Genomic DNA, 16,878 nt, shown 5'->3' with positions numbered 1-16,878 from the left:
GTTCTCAGTAAGGAAGATGGCATTTGTAGATGTAATGACAACTGTCAGTGGTCTCTTCGGTACCATCCTGGCAAAGCACCCTAAGCACAGTGGCTTAGGGCAGTATATGAGGAAGTGAAGTGGGTTGTCTGTGCTACGTGCAAGATAACTTCAGATTGGACTCTGGCCCCATGAACCTCAGCGGAATTTAAATGAGATGTCATTAAGGGCTGTCTTTGAGCCTCTCTAAGTTTTCACTGTTGTTGTACCCCTACCCTTATTTTTTATTTTTTTAAGAAATAAGGCAACACTTTTTTTCTTGCTCCATTGTCTGGAGTTTTCAAATTTTTGACTAAATCTGTGCAATTTCTGTAGGACTCCCATGGATTATATCCATTTTCCTGTATCCTGCCCTGTATAATAGACAGAATCTCAGACATCAGGAAAAAAATGTTTTTCAGGTAATTAGGAAGGGATACTCAATTTGATGTGTGGCTAGGTAAAAGACAACTTACAGTAACTGTCAGTATCAGGCTTTGGGCATTATAAGAATATAAATAGAATGAGAAATGCCTAGGAATATGTTTCATGCATGTAGGGACAGCTAGCCTTGAGCATACAGTTTTCTCCATCTAGAAGAACCATTGCTCATCCATGTTAGTGTTCATAGGTAATTATTGATCAATCAAACCCATTTCACATTTATTAACTAAAATGGTAGACTTTAAAAACAATTTTAAAACCTCACATATTCTATTAATGAGATACAGAGAATAGAAATAGAAAAGAATCTTTCTTCCCCAGTTTTGCTGAGATATAATTGACGTATAAAATTGTGTAAATTTAAGCTGTATAGTGTGTTGATGTGATACATTAATTTATTGCAGAATGGTTACCACCATAGAAATAGGGCCATTTTCTATGTAATTTCTGACACTGAATACAGCATATGCATAGAAGTGATCAATTAGTTATCTAAGGTGTTAATGGTAATTAATTGGTCCTTTACTGTATTTCAGCAGTAAACATGTTTCAATATTTAATTAATAAATAAATAGTTCTTCTTTAAACACAGGAGGCATCTTGATGAATAAGTATATTCTGTTATTATTTAGTTTCTTTATGCTTATCATCATTATCTCTGGTCCACATTAACAGAATACACCAATGTTGTTTTGAGTACTAAATTAGGTAAACTGAGAGGAAAAAAATAGGATTCAGAGGCTCTGAAATCATGATAATTAAGTACAGCAAGTTTCTATAGACTGTGATCTATTTTGAAAAATTGTGTACTATGACAGTAAAAGGGTTTACACCATGGCTGTTGAACAAGTAGCAGGATACAACTTAACACAGAGTTTAACTTTGGGAAAAGAAAGTAGAACTTATATAATCTAATCTGTCTAATAGGAATTTGGCCTTCTAGTGTGCAGAGCACTACCAACTTCCCTCCAAATGATGTGTACTAGAGCAAGAGAGGAGGTTGAACTAAACAATGTAGTTACATAATATTTAGATTTGGGGGATGAATGTTCAGGCTCAATGATTTCTGCACCCATAGCCTTTCTTCTTCCAAGATCTTTGTGTGAGGGAAGGATCATGTGACCTCTTGGCAGCGGGGTGTATTTAAGTGGCATGCTCTGGATCCCGCCTTGTCTGCAGGGCAACGTCTCTCGTGTGTTTGATCTTTCCTGTTCTTACTGGCTGATTTTTAGTCAGTAGCTGGTTTAGTTCATGCTCTGATCTGGATATGGTCACCCTCCGTCTGTTTCTTGCTAAGTTATTGAAACTCTCTGACTTCCTATCACTTCTGCTATCTGTTGCACTTGTTTCTGAAGTTCTCCTCTGGACTTTCTGGCTCCAAATGCAACATCCACACCAAAGGAGACTCCAGGGAGATTGCAGATTTTGCAAACTTAACTTCTCTGAATTTCAGCTAAATCATCTACAAAATGGTTATCTTTTCCTTCCAGAGTAGAGGTGAATAATAAATAATAACAAACATAATATTAAATAACACTTAAAAGCACTTAGCACTTAACTTAAAAGTGTAACTGGGGCTTCCCTGGTGGCGCAGTGGTTGAGAATCTGCCTGCTAATGCAGGGGACATGGGTTCGAGCCCTGGTCTGGGAGGATCCCACATGCCGCGGAGCAACTAGGCCCGTGAGCCACAACTACTGAGCCTGCGCATCTGGATCCTGTGCTCCACAACAAGAGAGGCCGCGATAGTGAGAGGCCCATGCACCGTGATGAAGAGTGGCCCCCGCTTGCCACAACTAGAGAAACCTCGCACAGAAACGAAGACCCAACACAGCAAAAATTAATTAATTAATTAATAAACTCCTACCTCCAACATCTAAAAAAAAAAAGTGTAGCTGTACTGTTATACAGTTAAAATTCATTAAATTGTTTATAATTATAAAAATAATATAATGACAAGGAAGATGAAGAGAAGGTGTCCCTATTATTTATACCTTAATATTGTAAAAAGAAACAAAAGCAGATGAGAGTGGGCATTGGAAGACTGAGTTCAGTTTATCTCGTTCATGCTATGTGCCCTTCAACCTTTTTTTTTTTTTTTTTTCTCGATACGCGGGCCTCTCACTGTTGTGGCCTCTCCCGTTGCGGAGCACAGACTCCGGATGCGCAGGCTCAGCGGCCATGGCTCACGGGCCCAGCCGCTTCGCGGCATGTGGGATCTTCCTGGACCGGGGTATGAACCTGTGTCCCCTGCATCGGCAGGCGGACTCTCAACCACTGCGCCACCAGGGAAGCACCCCCCCCTTCAACCATTCTTTTCCCTCCTTTGGTCTCAACTTCCTTTAATACTGACTCTAGTAAGTTCTTCGTGAAGGCCTGATATCTATTTTAGTTAAAGAAGGTCAAGATAGGGAGATTTTCTGCCATGCAAAATTTCAGCATCTCCTTGATCACTCAATAAAACAATAGCAGCAACATAACAGAACAATAACAAAAATTTCCCTCCTTAAGAAAGAACTTGTACTGAATATAGTTCAAGATATTAGAGACTCAGTATCTTAATTCAGTCTAATTGTCCTCCAGTTCATTTCGTGGGTCCATCTGACCTAGAAGCTCTATCCATCATGGAATACTCAATAATTTATTCAAACTTCTAGTTCCTCACAAAGTATGGCATTCTAAAGACTAGAAGCTAAAATTATCCCCACAAATATTACTGAGACACAGAGACGAGTGTCACAGCCCTGCCACGGACGTATTGTTAAGATTTAGATTTACTCATTTCTTCTCTTTGTGCCCTGTTCCTCATACCAATTTGGACTAGAATCAAGTAATTAAGAAAGGTACATCAAGTTTCAAAAATAGTAACTTTTTTAATAGCCCCTATTCCCACATTAAAAAAAGAAACCTCAGCTATATGAATTTTGGCACCCAGTGTATCCTAATGAATGTGTTTAATGGCATATATATTGTGGACTCCAGTTCAAATGTACTATGGAAGCAGATTTTTCTACTCTGGGAACTAACAGGCTGTGATGTAAAACAATGGATTTAGTATCAAATTCTGGCTAATTAGAACTAACAGCTGACAAAATAGGTATCAATTGTCATATTTCCCATTGACTAGCGTTTCCACTAAGACATTGCATCTCTGTGAATGAATACATCTGTTAGTTCCTTGCTAGCTGGGACACGCTCAATGCTGTGCTAGGCTTGGTGAGGATAAACAGATTTATACAATAGATTGGATACCACTAGGAGCATTCAGTAAAGCTTAGTGGTTAAGAATGTGATCTCTAAATGTCAGCTCCCCTCTTACTTGTTCTATGACCTTGTGCCAGGTATTTAACTTTGGAAACTTAGTTTTTCTATTTTGGATATAGAGACAGACACTAGCAGAATTAAATGAAATTAATGTATTAAATGAAATATTGTATGGTGTGTTCTTTAGTATAATACATTGAAAGTAATAATAAATGCTAATAAATACAGAGTCCCATATATAGGCATACCTAAGAGATATTGAGAGTTCTGTTCCAGACCACTGCAATAAAACAAATATTGCAATAAAGTGAATCACATGAAAATTTTTGCTTTCACAGTGCATATAAAAGTTAGTTTAGGGCTTCCCTGGTGGCGCAGTGGTTGAGAGTCCGCCTGCTGATGCAGGGGACATGGGTTCATGCCCCGGTCTGGGAAGATCTCACATGCCACGGAGCAGCTGGGCCCGTGAGCCATGGCTGCTGAGCCTGTGCGCCCAGAGCCTCTGCTCCGCAACGGGAGAGGCCACAACAGTGAGAGGCCCGCGTATCGCAAAAAAAAAAAGTTAGTTTACACTATCATGTAGTCTATTAAGTGTGCAATATGATCAGGTCTAAAAAATAATGTACATCTTTATTTTAAAATATTTTATTGCTAAAAATTGCTAACCATCATCTGAGCCTTTAGCAAATCATAATCTTTTTGCTGGTGGACTGTTTGAAATATTGCAATAATTACCAAAATGTGACATATTTGGTCACATTGACCAAGTGTGAGTAAATGCTGTTGGACAAATGGCACTGATGGTCTGCTCTGTGTGAGGTTGCCATAAACCTTCAATTTATAAAAAATGCAATACCTACAAAGTACAATAAATTGAAGCACAATTAAATGGGGTATGCCTGCCTGTATCCACTGCCACCACACATGCACACCCTCCCTTATTTTCAATCTCTGGCACCAGAGAAGTACATGGTTACAAAAGATGAACCTACTGACACATCGTCGTCAACCAGTGTTCATAGTTTAGAATAGGATTAAGTCTTGGTGTTGTGCAGTTTCTGGGTTTATAATGGCATGTATCCACCATTATCACACAGAATAATTTCACTGCCTTAAAAGTGCCCTGTGCTCTGACTGTTCTTCCTTCCTTCCCCCACCCAGTCCCTGGCAACTACTGATCTTTCTACTATCTCCATAGTTTTGTCTTTTCCAGAATGTCATATAGTCTAGGTCCAACAGTGTATAGCCTTTTCAGGTTGGCTTCTTTCGCTTAGAGGACAATAATTTTACGTTTATATTTTTTCTAAGTGAAATCTTCATTCCTAATGACACTAAAATCATTATTTATTCTAATATATACACAATATATCAATGACAACACCCAATATTATTATTAACAATATGATTATGGAACTTTTTTATGATTTGTTTTGATCTTAACACATATCTCATAGGAATATGCAATTGATTTACTGTTTTTTAAATTAACTTAAAACAATTCAATTTTTTGCTTTTGGATTTTGAGTCAGAGAAATTCAAACATGTATTTCTTTTTTTAATTTTTTGAATTTTATTTTATTTTATATAGCAGGTTCTTATTAGCTATCTATTTTACACATATTAGTATACATATGTCAATCCCGATTCCTAATTCACCCCACCACCAACAACCCACCACCCTTATTTCCCCCTTAGTGTCCATATGTTTGTTCTCTACATCTGTGTCTCAATTTCTGCCTTTCAAACCAGTTCATCTGTACCATTTTTCTAGATTCCATATATATGTGTTAATATACGATATTTGTTTTTCTCTTTCTGACTTACTTCACTCTGTATGACAGTCTCTAGGTCCATCCACGCCTGTATAAATGACCCAATTTCATTCCTTTTTATGATTGAGTAATATTCCATTGTATATATGTACCACATCTTCTTTATCCATTCATCTGTTGATGGGCATTTAGGTTGCTTCCATGACCCGGCTATTGTATATAGTGCTGCAGTGAACATTGGGGTGCAAGTGTCTTTCTGAATTATGGTTTTCTCTGGGTGTATGACTTGTAGGGGGATTGCTGGGTCATATGGTAATTCTATTTTTAGTTTTCTAAGGATCTTCCATACTGTTCTCCATAGTGGCTGTATCTGTTTACATTCCCACCAACAGTGCAAGAGGGTTTCCTTTTCTCCACACCCTCTCCAGCATTTGTTGTTTGTAGATTTCCTGATGATGCCCATTCTGACTGGTGTGAGGTGATACCTCATTGTAGTTTTGATGTGCATTTCTCTAATAATTAGTGATGTTGAGCAGCTTTTCATGTCTCTCTTGGCCATCCATATGTCTTCTTTGGAGAAATGTCTGTTTAGGTCTTCTGCCCATTTTTGATTGGGTTGTTTGTTTTTTTAATATTGAGCTGCATGAGCTGTTTATATATTTTGAAGATTAATCCTTTGTTGATTCGTCTGCAAATATTTTCTCCCATTCTGAGGGTTGTCTTTTTATCTTGTTTATAGTTTCCTTTGCTGTGCAAAAGCTTTTAAGTTTCATTACATCCCATTTATTTATCTTTGTCTTATTTCCATTACTCTGCGTGGTGGGTCAAAAAAGATCATGCTGTGATTTATGTCAAAGAGTGTCCTTCATATGTTTTCCTCTAAGAGTTTTATAGTATCTGGTCTTACATTTAGGTCTTTAATCCATTTTGAGTTTATTTTTGTGTATGGTCTTAGGGAGTGTTCTAATTTCATTCTTTTACATGTAGCTGTCCGGTTTTCCCGCACCACTTATTGAAGAGACTGTCTTTTCTCCGTTGTATCTCCTTGCCTCCTTTGCCATAGATTAGTTGACCATAGGTGCATTGGTTTATCTCTGGGCTTTCTATCCTGTTCCGTTGATCTATATTTCTGTTTTTATGCCAGTACCATATTGTCTTGATTACTGTAGCTTTGTAGTATAGTCTGAAGTCAGGGAGTCCGATTCCTCCAGCTCGGTTTTTTTCCCTCAAGATTGCTTTGGCTATTTGGGGTCTTTCGTGTCTCCATACAAATTTTAAGGTTTTTTGTTCTAGTTCTGTAAAATATGCCACTGGTAATTTGACAGGGATTGCATTGAATCTGTAGATTGCTTTGGGTAGCATAGTCATTTTCACAATATTAATCCTTCTGATCTAAGAACATGGTATATCTCTCCATCTGTTTATGTCATCTTTGATTTCTTTCACTAGTGTCTTATACTTTTCTGAGTACAGGTATGTTACCTCCTTAAGTAGGTTTATTCCTAGGTATTTTATTCTTTTTGTTGCAATGGTGAATGGGATTGTTTCCTTAATTTCTCTTTCTGATTTTTCGTTGTTAGTCTATAGGAATGCAAGAAATTTTTGTGCATTGATTTTATATCCTGCAACTTTACCGAATTCATTGATTAGCTCTAGTAGTTTTCTGGTGACATCTTTAGGATGATCTATGTATAGTATCATGTCATCTGCAAACAGTGACAGTTTTACTTCTTTTCCAATATGTATTCCTTTTATTTCTTTTTCTTCTCTGATTGCCATGGCTAGGACTTCCAAAACTATGTTGAATACTAGTGGCAAGAGTGGACATCCTTGTCTTGTTCCTGATCTTAGAGGAAATGCTTTCAGTTTTTTACCATTGAGAATGATGTTTGCTGTGGGTTTGTCGTATATGGCCTTTATTATGTTGGGGTAGGTCCCCTCTATGCCTGCTTTCTGGAGAGTTTTTTATCATAAATGTGTGTTGAATTTTGTCAAAAGCTTTTTCAGCATCTGTTGAGATGATCATTTCGTTTTTATTCTTCAATTTGTTAATATGGTGCATCACATTGATTGATTTACGTATATTGAAGAATCCTTGCTTCCCTGGGATAAATCCCACTTGATCACATACTTTTAATGTGTTGCTGGATTCTGTTTGCTAGTATTTTTTTTAAACATCTTTATTGGATGTTTTCTAGTAGTTTGTTGTGGATTTTTGCATCTATATTCATCAGTGATATTGGTCTGTAATTTTCTCTTTTTTGTAGTATCTTTGTCTGATTTTGGTATCAGGGTGATGGTGGCCTCGTAGAATATGTTTGGGAATGTTCCTTCCTCTGCAAATTTTTGGAAGAGTTTGTGAAGGATAGGTGTTAACTCTTCTCAAAATGTTTGATAGAATTCACCTGTGAAGCCATCTGGTCCTGGACTTTTGTTTGTTGGAAGATTTTTAATCACAGTTTCAATTTCATTACTTGTGATTGATCTGTTCGTATTTTCTATTTCTTCCTGGTTCAGTCTTGGAAGGTTATACCTTTCAAAGAATTTGTCCATTTCTTCCAGGTTGTCCATTTTATTGGCCTAGGGTTGCTTGTAGTAGTCTCTTAGGATGCTTTTTATTTCTGCAGTGTCCATTGTAACTTCTCCTTTTTCATTTCTAATTTTATTGATTTGAGTCCTCTCCCTCTTTTTCTTGATGAGTCTGGCTAAAGGTTTATCAATCTTGTTTTTCTTCTCAACGAACCAGCTTTTAGTTTTATTGATCTTTGCTGTTGTTTTCGTCTATTTCATTTATTTCTGCTCTGATCTTTATGATTTCTTGCCTTCTACTAACTTCGGGGGTTTTTTTGTTCTTCTTTCTCTAGTTCCTTTAGGTATCAGGTTAAATTGTTTATTTGAGATTTTTCTTGTTTGTTGAGGTAGGATTGTATTGCTAGAAACTTCCCTCTTAGAACTGCTTTTGCTTCATCCCATAGGTTTTGTATGGTCGTGTTTTCATTGTTATTTGTCTCTAGGTATTTTTTTATTTCCTCTTTGATTTCTTCAGTGATCTCTTGGTTATTTAGTAATGTATTGTTTAGCCTCCATATGTTTGTGTTTTTTACGGGTTTTTTCCCTGTAATTGATTTCTAATCTCATAGCGTTGTGGTCGGAAAAGATGCTTGATATGTTCTCAGTTTTCTTAAATTTACCGAGGATTGATTTATGACCCACAATGTGATCTATCCTGGAGAATGTGTCGTGCGCACTTGAGAAGAAAGTGTAATCCGCTGTTTTTGGATAGAATGTCCTATAAAAATCAATTAAATCTATCTTGTCTACTGTGTCACTTAAAGCTGGTGTTTCCTTATTAGTTTTCTTTGTGGATGATCTGTCCATTGGTGTAAGTGAGGTGTTAAAGTCCCCCACTATTATTGTTATTTTCGATTTCCTCTTTTATGGCTCTTAGCATTTGCCTTATGTGTTGAGCTGCTCCTATGTTGGGTGTATATATATCTATAATTGTTATATTTTCTTTTTGGATTGATCTCTTGATCATTATGTAGTGTCCTTCCTTGTCTCTTGTAACATTCTTTATTTTAAAGTCTATTTTATCTGATAGAGTATTGCTACTCCAGGTTTCATTTGATTTCCATTTGCATGGAATATCTTTTTCCATCCCCTCACTTTCAGTCTGTATGTGTCCCTAGGTCTGAAGTGGGTCTCTTGTAGACAGCATATATATGGGTTTTGTTTTTGTATCCATTCAGAGAGCCTGTGTCTTTTGCTTGGAGCATTTAATCCATTCACATTTAAGGTAATTATCGATATGTATGTTCCTATTACCATTTTCATAATTTTGGGTGTTTGTTTTTGTAGATCCTTTTCTACTCTTGTGTTTCCTAGTTAGAGGAGTTCCTTTAGCATTTGTTATAGAGCTGGTTTGGTGGTGCTGAATTCTCTTAGCTTTTCCTTGTCTGTAAAGCTTTTGATTTCTCCATTGAATCTGATTGAGATCCTTGCTGGGAAGAGTAATCTTAGTTGTAGTTTCTTCCCTTTCATCACTTTAAATATATCGTGCCACTCCCTTCTGGCTTGTAGAGTTTCTGCTCAGAAATCAGCTGTTAACCTTATGGGAGTTCCCTTGTATGTTGTCACTTTTTCCCTTGTTGCTTTCAATAATTTTTCTTTGTCTTTAATTTTTGTCAACTTGATTAGTATGTGTCTCAGCGTGTTTCTCCTTGGGTTTCTCCTGCCTAGGACTCTGTGCTTCCTGGACCTGGGTGGCTATTTCCCTTCCCATGTTAGGGACGTTGTTGACTATAATCTCTTCAAATATTTTCTCAGGTCCTTTTTCTCTCTCTTCCCTTTCCGGGACCCATATAATGCGAATGTGCATTTAATGTTGTCCCAGAGGTCCCTTAGGCTGTCTTCATTTCTTTTCATTCTTTTTTCTTTATTCTGTTCCGCCGCAGTGAATTCCACCATTCTGTCTTCCAGGTCACTTATCCGTTCTTCTGCCTCAGTTATTCTGCTTTTGATTCTTTCTAGTATATTTTTCATTTCAGTTATTGTATTGTTCATCTCTGTTTGTTTGTTCTTTAATTCTTCTTTGTTAAACATTTCTTGCGTCTCATCTATCTTTGCCTCCATTCTTTTTCCAAGGTCCTAGATCATCTTCGCTATCATTATTCTGAATTCTTTTTCTGGAAGGTTGCCTATCTCCCCTTCATTTAGTTGTTTTTCTGTGGCTTTATCTTGTTCCTTCATCTGGTACATAGCCCTCTGCCTTTTCATCTTGTCTTTCTTTCTGTGAATGTGGTTTTTGTTCCAGAGGCTGCAGGATTGTAGTTATTGCTACTGCTGTCTGACCTCTGGTGGATGAAGCTATCTAAAAGGTTTGTGCAAGCTTCCTGATGGGAGGGACTGGTGGTGGGTAGAGCTGGGTGTTTCTCTGGTGGGCAGAGCTCAGTAAAACTTTAATCTGCTTGTCTGCTGATGGGTGGGGCTGAGTTCCCTCCCTGTTGGTTGTTCGTCCTGAGGCGACCCAGCACTGGAGCCTGCAGGCCTTTGGTGGGGCTAATGGCAGACTCTGGTAGGGTCACGCCAAGGAGTACTTCCCAGAATTTCTGCTGCCAGTGTCCTTGTCCCCGTGTTCAGCCACAGCCACTCCCTGCCTCTGCAGGAGACCCTCCAACACGAGCAGGTAGGTCTGGTTCAGTCTCCTATGTGGTCACTGCTCCTTCCCTTTGGTCTTTATGTGCATACTACTTTGTGTGTGTCCTCCAAGAGTGGAGTCTCTGTTTCCCCCAGTCCTGTCGATGTCCTGCAGTCAAACCCTGCTAGGTTTCAAAGTCTGATTCTCTAGGAATTCCTCCTCCCATTGCCAGATCCCCAGGTTGGGAAGCCTGACATGGGGCTCAGAACCTTCACCCCAGTGGGTGGACTTCTGTGGTATAATTGTTCTTCAGCGGTTAAGGAATTTTATTTTATTGTGATTGCACCCCTCCTACTGTCTTATTGCGGCTTCTCCTTTGTCTTTGGATGTGAGGTATCTTTTTTGGTGAGTTCCAGTGTCTTCCTGTTGATTATTACCACATATGTTTTTCAAGATCATCAAAAGTAGTTATAATTTTGTCTATTGCTGTCCTGCAAAAGCCTCCTGTGTCCTTCCTATCCAATACCTGTTCTACTTAGACTTTTTCTTGAGCAATTAGCAAAGCAACAGAAGGATTTTTATGAAGCACCAGATGAGGGATAGAGCAGTGATGTTCTAGAGATTGCAAAGGTCACTATGCACTGAGACAGACTCTGCAGGGGTAGCCCCAGAGGGGTCAAAGGCTGAGCCATGATATAAATTATAGAATCAGGAAGTTGTAACAGTGAAATCTATTCTCCCAGATTTTTAACATCTCAGGGGAAAAGAAGTTATGAAAGAAGAATTAGAATAGATTATGCATGTCAATGAATGCCGCACAAACAGAGTAATACATTATTTTACTTTCTAGGTCAGTGTTTCTAAAAATGGATTCCCATGCTGTCACTTGGAGTGTGTGGTTATGTGTGTAAATATAGTGAAGAAAGAAAGATTCTGTAGTCAAATGGGTTTGAAAAAATTCTGTGTAAAATACAGTAAACAAAGTGCCATTATTGAGAATTTAATATATTTCCCTGAATTGTGAATGTTTAGGAAGAGAACATTTTGTTGCAGGGAATGTTTCCAAAATATATTTGATTCAGGATGACAATTTATGGGGGGGCTAGTGTTGCTCAGAATATAATTTGGGTAACTGTGCTCTGGCGAACAGAGCATGATTACAGGATTTTGAAATAAATGCTTCTGTGTGTTAGTTAAGTGAGGAGATAGTGGACAGAAATGGAAGATGACATAAGCCACCTTTCGAGTCATTCTTTACTTATATTCTAATTGGAACAGAGATTCCTGTTAGACCTATGACAAACTCAAAAATCTCAGAGTTAATACTAGAAGTAAACATACGTGAAGGCATCACTGTTAAGGTTCTTCAAAGGCTTGATATGCTTTGAGGAACTTGTTACATCATGTGTATGCAAACTGGTTTCTCCAGGACAGGTAGCTCTTGCCTGTTCATTGAAAAAAAAAAAAAAAAAAAGCCTATTATTGACTTCAACCACTGAAATACTTGGTCAGTAATGAATGTGCTACTGTGTGTGTATGTGTTTATGCTAGTCTGTATTTCACAGAGATTTATGCACATGTGATAGAGTGTGTGTGTGTGTGTGTATGCAAGAGAAATAGAGGTGGAGAGAGACAGAGACAGAGATAGAGATAGAGGGGTGAGAGAGAGAGAGAGAAATACCATAATTAGGGTCTTCAGAAATCTTTTAATTCTTGATTAATTATATATATTTTAAAATTATTATTTATTATTATTAATTATATATATACACACACACACAGACACCATGCTGCTGTGCTTTCAAAATTTAAGGATATTACACACTCACATATAAACACATGCAACCACATACAACACAGGTAGTTTCTGTTAGTCTTGGAAACATATAAACAAACATACTCCCCAGGAGGGAAAATTTTAAGGGTGACATCACAGTATAATAGAGGCAGTACATTCTTTTCACTCTGTCCTTCCACTTACTATACATCATCTCAAGGAGTCACACTCTGTTATACATCAAGGGCAGATGTCACAATGGAGCCACCTTTGGAAACCCTCTCCAATTCTTTTCTGCACTAGTGGAATTTTTGATGGGATAAAAGGCAGGGCACAGTTTGTTTCTTTCTCAATGCAATCTCTTTTCTTAAAAAAATTCATGGTGAATTTGAAAATATTATTAGGGAAGACCATGTGAGAAGAAAATATCTCTTTTCATATGACTCCAATCTTTAGCTTTAAACAAAACGAATGGATATGGGAGTGTAGAAGAAAGTGAAGAACTCTCAGCCCTCAGGTCATAGGAAAGAATAAGCATAAGCACATATGAATTTCAGACCTGCTAGAATGAGTGCTCAAATGTGCAAAATTAACCATGCCAGCTTCCTGTTTCAATTATTCAGGATAAAGTTCCAAACTCTTAGTCATGGCACATGTGACCTTTCCTGGACTTTCCTGTATTTGCTTGGATAGTCTATTTTGCCCTCCCAAACTCCTCTCATGGGACGGTTGAAAGCTAATTTTCATTACACTCCACCTTTATCTGCTTCCTACTCAGTCTGACCAGTTGTATCTGTGTATATTTTTTTAGTCAGCCTGAACTATTTGAAATTGCACTTCCTGATATACTGTCTAATGCCCTCCTGTTACTCTTGCTTGGCAAACTGCTATTTATGTGCCAAGAGCCATCATCAACAGGATGGAAATAATTTCTATATCCAGATCAGGTATCCTTCTATGCACTTCCATGATTTACTCCACTGTAATGCAATTGACTCTTATTGTAACCAGGAGTACGTTGTGAGCACATTTACAGAGTAGACATTTATTTTAGAATCTCTTGTGTCTCACCTATGTCCACAAATATAGGCCATTAGGAAATATTTACAGAACTAATGAATCATTATCTGTTTATAAGGCAGAGAGATTTTGCCAAAGAGTATTCCTATAATGTATCCAAAATGTTTTATATTTTCCCACATATAAATATAGTATTTTCCTGAGAAAATTAGGACATCTGATTGAGTTAGAAGAAGCAATTCCGTAGACTTTTATTTTACCCAGTCATTTTCAAATACTCACCAGGGAAGCATTTCTAAAGTCTAACTGATATATGAATATTTTTATTACAGACCAGTTCATTTCTATTTTTCCAAATTTAACTCAAACCAAGTAGATTTTGATAATGGAGGTGTTAAATTAGGTTCAAGCTAGGGTATGAACTAAACTAATAAAGACATGAATCAGGAAATACATAAAGTTTGGGATATGAAACAGGAATCAGGAGATATGCAGAAATTCCATATAGATTGCAGTTTGTCCTTTGTATCATATTCAGCAAGTCCATAAATCTCTCTAAATGCTGACAGTAATGCTGTTTCTGGCCAGTAGAAATGGCAGTCATTAAATAACCGTGTCATTCAGAAATGTGTTCTAACATGTATTTTTTATTATAATTATGAATAGGTCCCAAACCATCAAATTAAGCAGACAGTAAATCCCTAAGAATGCTAGATAGAAAATTAGATTTACAATTATGGCCCCAACAGTGAACAATATTTTTCATTGTTAAGTAAAAATTGCTGGAGGTTGAGAAATGCTTTCTCAGCAGGTAAAATTAGGGTTTGATGATAAAAATAAAATCCATTTTTAGAATATGTGTGTGTATATATATATATATATATATATGATTAGTATTTATATATAATTATATAATTGCTGCACCGGAGACAGGTTTTCCTTTGTTAACGAATAACATATATAAAATTTAAATTTGTTAAGTATAGTATTAACTTATTATTAATAACAAGCTTTATGCTCTCTGATTAAAGGGATAATTGAGAAAGTATGTTATGTGTCAAACCCTATGTTTGATGATTTTAGATATGTCATCTCCTTGAATCCTTTTGAAAACCTAGAAATGTAGACCTAACATTAATTTTTACAGATGAGGGATTTGGAATTCACATGGACTTTGGGGGACTTATCAAAACTCAAATAATAAGTAGAAATCCAATTTGTCCTGGATTGGTTGTCCTATCTAGGTTATCAACCTCAAAGTTGTTTTTTATGTATCATGATTTATGCTTCACCTTATAGTCAATCAAATGTTTTAATTAAGATAAAAATAAATGTTTTGAAGAACGTTAGTGGAGAGATATTATTAGATTATTTCAAGTTATAATAGCATTTCTATGGTTAATGAGATTAGATTGGATAATATATGAGAAATTACTTTTTGAACTGTAAAGTGCGATTTAAAGACTCTCGGTACTTAACACATAGCCAGTATTTGTTGAGTACCTATTATCTTCCAGCCACTATTGCAGGCTCAAAGTTTAGAGCAACAAACAAAATATACCTGATCCTTCCTCTTATGAAGCTCCTACTTTAGATTGGAGAATCAGGAAATAGACAGGTAGACAATTAAGTGAGAGAAATAATGAGATAGTTCATAGCCTGATGAGTGTTATAAAAATTAAATTATGACGATGTAATAAAAACTGAGCTGCAGGAACAAGGCTGGTGGGAAGCATGGTGTCTCTAGATTGAATGGTCACCAAGGATCAAATGATGGCAAGTCGTGGGTTGGCCTCTGGGAATAGCATTACATACAGAAACACACCCATGCATGTACATACACAAGTATGCACACACACATACATAACACAAACTGCACAGAGTACTCAAATGGCAAGAATAAGCTTGGAAGTTTCAAGGCACAGAAGGAAGGAGAAGCCGGTTTGACTATATCCTGGTGGACAAGAAGAGAATGGAATGAGAAATCAATGAGAGCTAGAGACAGGTTGAAGCCTCTTATAGTCAAAGATTGGAGAGCAGTCAATGCAATGATTCTCAAACTATCTGTAGAGAAGGACAAGTTGTTCTTCTGTTTTGTCTTGTAGTTTCCAATTCAGTGTTAGGCTAATAATCTTGTAGACTCCAATAAAAATTAAAATGAGACTAGTGTACTGATGGAAAAATATTATAAAAATTGCTAAATACTTACATTGATCTTATTGTAAATGTTCATAGACCAGAGATGGTTTGGAAACAGCATTTTTTTAGCTCTGATTGAGAAGGTTTGAAGCAGAATAATAAGCCAATCTGATATAAATATAACATAATATAAATGTGTGTGTGTGTGTGTGTGTGTGTGTGTGTGTGTGTAAAATCACCAATGAACCATACAGCCTAAAGTGATGAGAAATATCTCTCCCATTGGTCCATGGACAGGATTCATTACTTTTTTTCCCAGGGATATCAGAAGTAGTTCACATTAAAGTTTGATTTTGTCTTGTACTTAAATAATAATAAAAAGAAACAAAACAAAATAAAACATAATGCTGAAGTCAGAGAAACTAGTGCCTCTACAACATTCCAGAGCTAAATTTTATATTTAATAATAGATCTAAGCATAAACTCCTGTATGTAAATTAGTATTTTTAGATTCTGCTCACAATCTATAATGATGATATTTGGGTAAAAAGCCTCTCCTGCTTTTATCCCTCAGATTGTAGAAGAGATTCAAGATAAAGAAAGTCTTGTACACATAATAAAGAAAACCAGTTTTTATTTTAAAAATTCCTGAAGTTCAAAGAGGTTAATTCTGCTCAAGTTCTTCTACCTAGGAAGAGGGAGAATTGAGAATACAGGGTATTTTGTTTGTTTGGGTCTTGGTAGTTGTGTGTAATCCAAATCTCTCATGATATGTGCTTGACACTAGGTTAAAAAAATAAAAGTTAACTTCTCTCCCTTTATATTTCACTTCATATTTCCTGACTTCACATTTGTTCTATGCTGCCAATGTTGTAAGTACTATATCAAGTGTATTCCAGTCGTATTTCTTAAAGAATCAAGTCATTTTCTAAATGACATTAAAATCTGCTTAACTTTAATCATGAATTTGGGAAAAAAAGACATTTAAAATTATAGATTATACTTGAGATCCTCAGATCTGATAGACCCTATTTCACTTTTTACATCAAATGTTAGAAGTATTGCCATCCCAAACTCCTCTCATGGGAGGGTTTGAAAGCTAATTTTCATTACACTCCACCTTTATCTGCTTCTTACTCAGTCTGAACAGTTGTATCTGTGTATATTTTTTTAGTCAGCCTGAACTATTTGAAATTGCACTTCCTGATATAAATATAAATATATAATAAAAGCAGATTTTACAAATGAAATGCTTTAAAGGCATTAGGAAAGATGCATTGAGTAACACATGTGTGCCATGTTTTGCTTG

Source organism: Phocoena phocoena, chromosome 20, assembly GCF_963924675.1.
Source record: "Phocoena phocoena chromosome 20, mPhoPho1.1, whole genome shotgun sequence".
Lineage (NCBI taxonomy): Eukaryota > Metazoa > Chordata > Mammalia > Artiodactyla > Phocoenidae > Phocoena > Phocoena phocoena.
Note: the sequence above shows the minus strand (reverse complement) of the source record.